General features: G+C 32.4%; 1 long non-coding RNA gene across 1 annotated transcript; it reads left to right on the forward strand.

Moving 5' to 3' along the window:
• Window positions 1–3,566: 3,566 nt before the first annotated feature.
• LOC111240600 lies at window positions 3,567–5,933 on the forward strand. Its single transcript, XR_002666048.1, has 3 exons — window positions 3,567–3,663; window positions 5,583–5,696; window positions 5,849–5,933. It is a non-coding gene; the product is annotated as an uncharacterized LOC111240600 (long non-coding RNA).
• The last annotated feature ends 2,302 nt before the right edge of the window (window positions 5,934–8,235 follow it).

Raw genomic sequence — 8,235 nt, forward strand, 5'->3', positions numbered from 1 at the left:
AAGTCCCGGTTTTTGGATAGTAAATATTTTAATTTATTGGCTCTCAGGTCATTTGATTTTCTTTTTTAGTAAATTTTAGTGAAATTTAGTATACAATTAATAAAATGAATTTTATTTTCTATTGTAATAAATTGAATAGAAAATGTATTATTTATCTTTTATTTTTAAAATAATTTTAACAAGATGTTTAATTTTTAAAGACTATTAAACCAATGAGATCACATTGACTTTCTAAAAGTAAGACTTGTTTTGTCAAGTGCTTGTTTTAATTTATTTAGGACCATGGAAATATGGATATATTAAAGTACATTTGATTTGTCATGATGGTACATTGGTGTTGTATATGTGATAAGTTGTTTAGTCACTTCAAACTTATGCAAATAATAGTTTTTCCTACAAAATGTATAGGGTTAACCAAGTATCACTTTTGAATATAACAATCAATTGAATGGTTTAAGTTTATGTAATGTAATAGTTTAAGTCTTAGTTATATCTCATGATACAATAATTAGAGTAATTATAACAAAACAATAGACATCGTTTATTAATAACACTTCCCTTTATATGTACAATAATTAGAGAATGTATCTCATTAAAACTTTATTAGGAAGAACTCTTTGGGATAAAAATATAGTGAAGGAAAACGAGTTCATTATTCTTTATTCTTCAATTATTCATCATATATTCTATATGTCCTCTTCATGTGTAAACTCACATTACTAAGATGACGGAGTCTGATCTTCTGAGCCAATAGCTCAAAAGTTTTCCTTGACAAAGACTTTGTAAATAGATTTGTCAGATTCTCACATGAACAAGTCTTTTGGATTTCTATATAACTCTTTCAATTGAATAAAACACCATTGACTTCATATATGGTTGTTGATTCCATTTTCCCAAGGATAGACCATAAGTGTATTGTACATGTTAAATAATAAACCATAACCAAATACATTCACGACTTACCTCATGTAATACTAAAATTTCTACATGATTTTAACAATGTTATTGTTATGTTTTATTTCACAAACTGCCATGAAATCGTTGCGCCACCACATGTGAACAAATATCCTATTTGTTATCAACTATTATGAGGATTTGATATAAATAACTTGCATCTGTATAACCCATTAGATATGATTTAGAATCATTTGGATAAAATAAACTCATATTCAAAATAACCTTAAGGTAACAAAGTATATGTTTTACTCTAGTCCAATGTCTTCTTATAGGTGAATAATTATATCTTGCTTTAATAAATTTTGATGTGAACCCAACATTTGGAGATCAAATCAGAACCATAATCAACATCAAAGTTAGAGGCAAGATGGTGGTTCAACCAGCAAGCAATCTTCACAAGTAAACTACCATGGACAACAACCTCAACTACCAGATAGAGTATCAAAGTTTAAGGATGCATTGACACAATTCATCCAGGTTTCTACATCTAATAAAAAATATACTAAAGCTTAACTTATGAACTTAAAGGTGTAGATTGCATAACTACCACAATAGCTAGTAGAACAACAAGAAGCAAAGCTCACGACGAATACCACAATCAATCCAAAAGGTAGAAAAAAAGGAGAATGTGTGTATTCAAGAAGAAGAAGTAGGGAGTGAAAAAGAAAGAGAGAAAAAAAAGAGAAAAAAAGAAAGAAGGAGAAAAGAACAAAAGAAAATTATTTGAAGATGATCTCCCCTTATCACTCACCTACCATATTTTCATGGACCAACAATGAAAGACAAAGGTAGGAAATTCAAAAGGTTCTTGGATATAATTAATAGGTTGCATATCAATATTCCATTCATTAAACCTATAAAGCAAATGCCTATTTATAAAAAGTTCGTGAAAGGCTTTTTAATAAAGAAAAAAAGAATATTGGAAGAAGAGGCTATGGAATTAGAGGTTGGATGCAGTGCAATTTTTCAAAAACCACTACCGTAAAAGACATCTAATCCAGGTAGCTTCATATTTCCTATAACTATAAGATAGTTGAAGGTTGGAAAAGCTTTTCTTGACCTTGGAGGAAGCATTAATCTTATGCTGCTATCCATGATAAAAAAGATTAGTGATGTGGAGATCCTACCTATAAAGACGACATTACAATTAGCTAGCAGATCAGTTAAACATCCTTATCGAATTGGAGAAGACTTGCTAGTAAAGGTCAAGGACACATCATTGTGTCTTAACCAAATGATAGGTTGGAGTAGATCCCACAAGATCATACTACAACTACTTCACATGCAAACCCTACTCTTGAACGTAGACTTCTAACATAAAAGATAGTGTTTCTCCATAATCATACAAAGCACATGTATTCTTATCAATTATCAAACAATTGCCAACGATAAGGATACCTCATCTAGCTACCTCTAATATAGACATAACATACACCCTCCCTCAAACTTGGGGTCTATTACCCCTCTTCCTTTACTAAGATGTCGGTTGAGGCTGAACTACAACTCTTCTACTTAAAGGACAATCCTAGCAAAGTGTTCCTCTCCACCAAAAGGTTACATCTCATGTAACCAACTGTTAAGGACAAACTCTCCTAAGATGTGGTCCTCCACATACATAACACTGAACTTTGCCCTGTCGAAACTACTGCTAGGAAGAACTCCTTCTTAACTTATGAGATTAAGGTCTAGAGTAAGGTTTCACTACAAGAAAAACGCCAATTATATACGGATAATTATATACGGATTTTAATCCGTATATAACAAGGATTTTACATACAGATTTTATATACAGATCCTGTACATACGGATAATCCGTATATAACGAGAGAAAAAATTTACATACGGAATATCCGTATATAACATCAGTGGGTAAGGTTGGCGCGAGATAGCGGGAACTTTGCGAAGGAAGAGTCCGTATAAAAGGTCGTATATAAGGTGAAGAAAATATTTACACACTGATTTTATATACGGTGGAGGTAATTAATAATAAAATAATAAAACTTAATAATAATGTATTATTCTGATGAAGGCTGGTGTCATTTGTTTTCCTCCCTCTCTCGACCAAAAAGATTGTCCCCTTCTCGAGCTCTAGGTTTTGGACCTTGCGAGCCCTACCTCACCGAATCCGTCGTTCTCCCGCACTCGCTAACGACCATGATTCTCTCTGTCTGATTGTGTTGTCAGTGATTGTTGTGTTGTGAAGCCATCATTCTCCCTCGTCGAGCCTTGTTCTTCCTCGTCAAGGGTTATTGTTCTTCCATCGAACTGTCTTTCTGTGTATCCGAAGGACCATTGTCCCTCAGTGGACCCGTAGTGTCGCATTGGAGTTGTCGTTTGCCCTCAGTCGAACCGAAGTTGTGGCCGTACTGGAACCTTTGTCGAACCCTAACTTGAAGTCTCCTCTATTGAACGCAGTGAAAGCTTCTTCTATCGAACGCACTGAAGGTCTTGGAAGCGTTTTCCCTAATTGTGTTTTGTGCGTCGTTGGCGGAAGAATCTGGTTCAGCAAACACTGTCGTTCAGCCTCTGTGGTTCGCTAAGACCTTCATCTGCTAAGTAATCTAAGCTTCCTTCATTTTCGTAGTATCTATAATGTTTTATTGACCGATTATTGTTCTCTATTCTTTGGAGGTTGGAAATCCCCATTTCTGAAACCCTAGGTTGGTTTCTTCCATAAGCTCGACCTCCAATTGCCTTCCGGACCTGGTAAGTATTAATTCGTGGTTTAATAGATGTTTTATAATATGTTATATTGTGTTAGTTTGATAAATTATATTGTATGTGGAGTGAAATATGATAAAATGGTGTGTTGAAGTAGTCGTAACCAGGTGAACTTTGGAAAATGAACTTTCGATACAGCCAAAATACATGTTATTATTGTTTTAAGTTGGAAATTGTCTTTCTCTGTCTATGTTGGCTGCTGAATTTGTTTGAGGGTGTTAACTGGTGATCATCAGATATAAATTGATATATGGTAAAGAGATATGAATAAATAATATAACCAAGTGCTTTGTGTGTATTGATACATTAGAAATATGATAGTTCTAGGATATAAAAAAAAAGGTTTGTTAGCTTTATACCTATGTATGAATGAATGTGAACTTTGATAATTGGATGGGGTTAATGTTCAATTAACGTTTAGGCATGTCCAAGAAATGAATAGAAATGAAAGTAAGTTATATATATATATATATATATATATATATATATATATATCAGTATTTGAATTTAGTCTAGTTTGATGGCTGGTTTGGGTCTTGGTGATATATGTAAGTATTGAAATGTCATGTTTTCATAGGAAATTCTGTACTTTGAGTAAGACTAACTATTTATATACTGGAATCACATGTTCTGTTATTTATGACAATGTCTTGGTTTTTTTTCTGCTTCTAAGCTATTTTGACTGAAACTGCTGCATACACTTCTTATCTTCATCCACTTGTTCAACTTTTACCTCTTCTTCATTTTTTTTCCTCATTGTCATCATGAGAAATGTACTCAAATATTATGTTCACATATGTTGTCTGCAGGGCATAAGAGTTCCATCACATGATAATCAGTTACTAAAGTTAGCTGAAGATCTTGGCAGGAACCTCCTACAGGTATTATATCTCACAAACTGCTATGTGTATTGATAGATAAACAACGAAACTAAAAATCTGAAATAGTAAACCTCATGTTTAGTGAAATCAAGGTATTAATTTAATCATACAACTAAATATCAATCATGGATAAAGTTAAACATATTTATAACGATTGGATGAGTTACCTAGTTGTTTTGGCATTTGATATTGAAAAACAGATCCACCTGATGTAGTAAAAAATTAAAAAAATGAATGTTTGACTTTGATTCATGTTGCAAAGTTGTCGTAATAAATGTCAAAGTTTGTTGTTCAGGACTTCAACAATGCAATTTCCATTATCTTAATCTCCTTTAGTTCCATGTGAGTGTTTAATANGTCTATGCCTTTAGGATGATTTTATTGGGATGGATTTTATTGGGTCATGTTTGTTTACTGACTGATAGTTTGTAATTTATATGTAGTGGTTAGAAGTAAATTTAATGGTTCCACGTCTTTAATTTAGTTTTAGAATTTCTTTTGTAAATGCTATCATCACTTTGTCCTAATTCCTAAGCATGAGTAGGCGGTATTTAAATTTGGCATTCTGGCTTATCCTGACCAAGATAGTGTTGTTCTGAAATCAACCAGTGATTAAACCAATGACCAATTATTACTATAGAAGAAATCCATTATAAAACTAAGCAAAATCTACACATCCTAACTGATGTTGGTATATTTAGGATAATGTAAAGCACATTGCATAGTATTATATAACATTGACAAATGGTAGTTCAATAAGTATTGATCCATATGTTGATTAATATATATTTATATTTAATCTTAACCTATATATGTACTCCGCATATTGGCAACTTCATTAAGATCATGCATTTCACCAGTGAGAGCTAGAAAATTCCTCTAGTTACCTAATCAAAATTGCTTGCATAAGAATTTAAGTGTTTATTTACAATTTGCTTTCGTGACCTTATTTTTCCTTCAATTTGCAATTATTTGGTTTTATACTTAGTATCCATTCTCAGCCTATTTAATTATGGTTTTTAGATTCCTTGCAATTGGTTCTTGGTATATAGTTCTGCATCTGCATCTGCAATCCAGTATAGAAGAAGCTAGTTTTAACAATCAGCCAAAGGTCCTAGTAAGTATTCAAGAGAACAGGTGAGAAGTATTACATTTTATCTTATACATAATGCATACCTATGTGATTCATAAAGTTTATTTACATTGAAGCATATAACATGAATATACTTTATGACAATGCATTTTTGGTTGTGTAGATATGCTTTTGACATGCTTGAACCCTGTCTCAGCACAAATCTTGTCTACCACATCAACAAATCCTCAATTCTCCCAGTCATCCTTCTCACTTAACAATGCATTTGCACTAGATGCTCTGCTAAAGTAGAGCCTAATTGGCTTTTCCACAAATTCTGAAGGCTTTCAACTTTGACACGACAATTTTCCTTTCCTTTGATTGGGATAATGAGCAACCATATGAAAGGCTGTAGAATGGTATTATATATAGTTCAAATTGTTGTTCAAACTGTAGTTTTTTTCAAGTTCCATTACACTGAAACTAGAATGTTACCAATGTAGTATAATCAACGCAAACAGGATACACACAATTGTACCGTCAGTGTTTGTATCGATATTCTGAATATTCATGTATTTTCTTTATATATAGTGAGACATTTAATAATTGCATCTTGCGTTTCTTAGCAATTTACATGTTACTTATTATCCTTTGTGCTTTCTTATTAGACTGATTGATGAAGGAAAGTTAATGGATGTAATACAGATTATATACAGATTACATACGGATTTTTCGTATATAATTATATACAGATATTATATACGGATTTTTCTGTATATAATTATTTACGGGTATTATATACGGATTATCCGTATGTAATTTATATACGGATTATCCATATGTAATTTATATACGGATTATCTGTATATAACATTAGCTACGACCATTTTATATACAGATTTTTGACCGTATGTAATTCGTATATAATCACAGTTTATATACGGATTTTTCATGTTATATACGGATTTAGGCCGTATGTAATTGCCATTTTTCTTGTAGTGTTTCTTGCTCTCATTCTGTCCAACTCTTTACCTAGATTGTCCTCCCACTCTTTATGGTTGCTTTTGTTGAACTTCAATCTCAACCTTAAACTTTTCCACCACTTTGGCTCTTTGGCCTTGATGTCACCCAGTGAATATATTTTTGCCTACTTGTAAAATTAGTCAACTCTCAAAATTTGGTGTCGCCCAACAAGTGTATTCTTGCCCAACTACTATCAAGTGAATAGTTATCTGACTTTGACCTCGCCCAACAAATATTTTGACACCTAAAAACTTTCGAGTCAGAGAGCTTTCTAAGTTTGGTCTTGCCTAATGAGTGTATTATAATCCAATGAATACCAAGTTAGTAGTTCTTTGACTTTGACTTCACCCATCAAATATATGCTTGCCCAACGAGTCTGCATATTTCTACAAAACATAATTCTGCAAATTTATGTCATCCAAGCCCTATAATACAATCTAACAACAATCATATCTTATGAAACATGCCAATAGTCAGATTATACACAACTCAATGACTCAATTCATCTTAAATGCAATATCAACCGTACAACATACATAATTTCGAAATACAAATTGCTAAAGACAATTCAAAACCCTAACTCAACACCAAATGTCATATTTCATCTAACAACTCAATTAACCAAAGCAACTATCATATAAGCACCCATTATCAATTACAAGTTATTTATCAATTAAAAATAATGCAATTAGCTTCCCTTGCTAGGAAGACAGACCAAACGTTAAAGAAATCCTAATAACACCTTCAAATGCATAGAAAGCCCTATCTACCGCTATTAACAACACAAAAATGATCAAGACATACCATTAGGGTCATTAATCAACAATGACTCTTATAGAAGACTCAAACGTTACATGCGAATGAAGATGGTTCACATGTACAAAAAGAAATACCAAGAAAAAAGTGCAAAATGGGACTATCCTTGTGAGTGGTAAGGTGAAATCCATTAGCAATGACGCTACAGAGTAGTAGAGGCCACCAATAGCGTGTGCTTTTATTAAATATGATATTAGGGCATGTATCTAGATAATTGAATCTAGTTTTTCCATGTTTGTGAAATGTATGTTTTTTGATTGCTTGGTGGTTAGTTTAGGTTGAATTATAATAATAATATTACTGATTTTGTGATACAACTTGATTAATTAATGATTTATATTTCTTTTGAAATTTAGCTTATCCTCGCGTTGTTTATGGTTTGTGTTGTTTTTGTTCTTCTTTTGCAATGATTACCATTCATTGGTGTAAGCAATAAGGATACAGGATTGGAGACATCTCAAGAGGGAGATGATGGATCATTATAACCTTTTTTGAAAAACTATTAAATTGCTTTATATTATATACTAGGTTTTTTTTAGTTGTAGCTAAAGATGGCAACAGGTTGGGTCAAGCATGGATAATGCCTACCCTCAACCCGACTCGACAAAAAAAAAATTCACCCGCTACCCGCATAAATAATCCATTATCAATGATCATATTTCTTTGGTCTAGTAAGTGGTTATATAGTAAGTCTTACGTGGTATTTTACTCAATTGCTTATGAACAACAAATGTTGTGGTTTTGGAGGACAAGTTTCATCAAATT

This window comes from Vigna radiata, chromosome 11 (genome assembly GCF_000741045.1).
Source record: "Vigna radiata var. radiata cultivar VC1973A chromosome 11, Vradiata_ver6, whole genome shotgun sequence".
NCBI classification, from domain to species: domain Eukaryota; kingdom Viridiplantae; phylum Streptophyta; class Magnoliopsida; order Fabales; family Fabaceae; genus Vigna; species Vigna radiata.